Consider the following 3,384-nt stretch of genomic DNA (forward strand, 5'->3'; position numbering starts at 1 on the left):
TCACAACCACAAAAGTTTCCTCCCAGAATAATATAGTTTAGTATTTTACAAAATATAAAAGGCATTTAATTAATGGTTTTAGCTACTGATTTAATTAGTTTAGTGCATTTAAACATTTTATAAAGACTTGGTTTCTCCACCAATATATCTTATGAATTATTTTTCACAATAAGGACATTTTAGTTTTGACTTTTGAAAACTTTAATTGTTTGACTTGTTCTTGAATTTGGATTTTGAATCAGTTTTGAACTAACGCGGGATTAGTAACAGTGACCGTGGTGACGTGGCATCATTAACAGAGGGTTACTGTAGCTTGATTATCCGGGTGTCACAGCCGGCCCATTGTGGTCCGCAAAATCTTGTGGGCCTTTAGCTAGGCTGGCCCATTATGGTCTGCAAAATCGTGTGGGCCTTTAGCTGGGCCGGCCCATTATGGTCCGCTAAATTTTGTGGGCCTTTAGCTGGGCCGTCCCATTATGGTCCGCTAAATCTTATGGGCCTTCGGTTGGGCCAGCCCATTTAAACTTTGTGGGCCACTTTTGGGCCGGTCCACGTGTCAACATATCATAGGCCCATCTTGACCGTTGGATGAGTGACACATGTGCCAACGCGGAGCTGACGCGTGGATCCGTCAGCCAATGAGAATTTTACACGTGGAAAATCGGCATTGGTCATGACTGTTAACGGGTTATCGGATCCAAAGTCCGACCCGATAGCTTAACGGTGTTTCGTTACGGTGGATGCCACGTGTCGGTCACCCTTGACGAAAGAACTTCTGTGACGCGCGATTTATCGTCAAGGAAGTGGACACTTCCGTGATGATAATTTTTGGCAATGTCATGGAACACTTCTACAACATCACAGGTATGACTATCTTGATTCTGTCATAAATTTGTCATGAATGTACATGCATGACAGAAAACGCGACCTACTATGACAAACACGTATCATCACGGAAGTGTATTTTTTTTGTAGTGAGGGGCTATTCTAGGTGCTGCGTCACCTTATTATTGGGCCAGGCCCATGTATTTTCGAAATACTTAAGTATAGGCTGTTTTTAGAGTCTGTATGTGTGGTGAAACAAGAGTTAGGGTTGGTTTCGGACCCCTCCTCCAAGGGCCACGAAATTCCCCCTCTTCTTCCATATATATAGCCCTTAGGGCATCGTTTAGACTTTGGGTTTTGTTTAGATTAAAAGTTCGCCATAGCTGCAACTTCGCGTACTTCGTTTGTGTCCAACGACCAGACCAAGACGTCACAGAACCCCACCTTCATTAATAAAGCTTTCCTCTTATATTCGCAATATCCAGATTGCAATTTCAATTTCTTGCTTGTTCTTCGTTGCTTCCAGGAAATAGACCCTCGTGGTCAGGTTGATCGTGCTCCGGCGTGGTCAATAACCTCTCGGAGTTGGTTTAGCGATTGCTAAGGTGCGACGTCCTCGCACGTTCGTAGTCGAATCGTCAAAGTCGACTTCCACGAAAACGATAGCCACCATCTCATCGAAAGATCGGGCCCCTCGTCTCTATCAAGTGGTATCAGATTTTTAGGTTGCTCGGTGAGATTTTAAAGTTTATCGTAGTTTAGATCGAGTTTGTTCTTCATACCTACAGTCCACGAAAAAGCCACAAAAAAATTAGGGTTAGTTCATCATATCCGAACCAATCTGAGCCATTGCATAATCTTTTTAGGGTTTTGCATTGTTGAGTTTGCGGTTGCATCATCGTGTCTAGTTGCTGGTCTTAGTGTCTAGTCCTTTAGAGTTTCGAGTTCTGTTCACAAGTAGTCACGCCGCCGCCACATCATCATCATCATCACCGCTGCCATATACCACCATCATCGTCACAGTTGCCATATACCACCATCGTCATCACCGCTGCCATATACCACCATCGTCATCGCCGCTGCCATATACCACATATCCACCTCCATCACGCCAATCTGAGTCCACCTGCAACATATATCCGCCACCAGTCCGAGTTCCACCAGATTCATCTCCGTCGCCAGTCCTAGTCCGAGTCCAATATTTTGTTACTCTATTTTGGATTTCCAGATCACGTGATACTCCGAGTCGTGATAGAGTAGGACTCCCGAACTTTCATGCTACCCGTAGAAGAAAAATAGTTCCAAACTCAGAAAAAAAACTAAGTCTGGAAAATTCTGGCTAGGCAGTTTTTGGACCATTTGTAGAGTTTTTCGAAAAAAATTTGTTGCGGAGCAAAAAAAAGAGGAAAAAAAGAAAAAAAATCAGAGCGTGCTCCTCCCTTGTTTACGTGCAGCGTCGTGATTTTGTTAGTGTTCTGGGCTCGCGTCTCTAGCACGGTCTAGCCTAGGACCAACACAGTACCGCCGTTGAGCGTTTATTCAACTTTGCATCTATGAATTGATTATTGCTGACCCTTTTGCTACCATATTATAAGCCTTCCCAGCTCCACATACATCTACGTCGTGCGTTTGACTCTCCTTGGTAATCGCTCTATCCAAGCTTTGAGAGTTTTGACTACGACGGTTGCCGATCGCCGCCTGCTGCTGGGTAAGAACTGGTAAGAATTTGAGATTTGCTTGACGATTTGTGACACCCCCCACCACCTCTTGTTAGTAGTCTACATGATCATATTCTTGTGTGCTTCTATTGCTGCTAACCATGGCAGGATCACAAGACGATGAGACTGACTGGGAGAACATGACGAATAAGGAGTTGCATGATAAATTTCAGCAAATGATGAGTAGACAGGTGCAAGATGTGCTAAACAGATTTGAAGAGGCCATGGAGAAGATAGATGGCAAGGAGAAGACGTTTGAAACAAAGCTCGATAACAAGTTTAATGAATTGCTCGCGCATCTTCCACCACCACCACCGGCTGCACCTAATGCACCTCTACAACAACAACAACGACTACCTCCATGTTGCGAAATAGCCCTCCACCGAGCGAGCCGTCTCCCTCTTGCACCTGGCCAAACTGTTGGTGCTGCTGTTGATACTTCTGTGGCTCTTGCTACTGATGCGGAGGAGGATGATTTTGCGGGAGATTACGAGGATGAGGTTGATCAAAATCATAACTACGTGCAACCACCAACAACGCAACCACCAGGTCGTCCACATGCAAATAATGGCAATGGTAGGGCTCCCGCTCGGGTATGAGATCATGACCATCTCCCTAAACTGAAATTGAATATTCCACCATTTGAGGATAGATATGTTCCTGATATATATCTTACTTGGGAGTTAGAAAGTGAACAACGATTTACATGTTTACAATATCCCGAGGAGAGACGTGTTCCTCCTGCTGTTTGTTCTTTCACTAGTTTTGCATGTGTTTGGTGGTCTGAGCATTGTAGATCATATCCTATTCCAGCTACTTGGGCTACTTTGAAAACTGCTAT

This window comes from Triticum urartu, chromosome 2, assembly GCF_003073215.2.
Source record: "Triticum urartu cultivar G1812 chromosome 2, Tu2.1, whole genome shotgun sequence".
Taxonomy (NCBI): domain Eukaryota; kingdom Viridiplantae; phylum Streptophyta; class Magnoliopsida; order Poales; family Poaceae; genus Triticum; species Triticum urartu.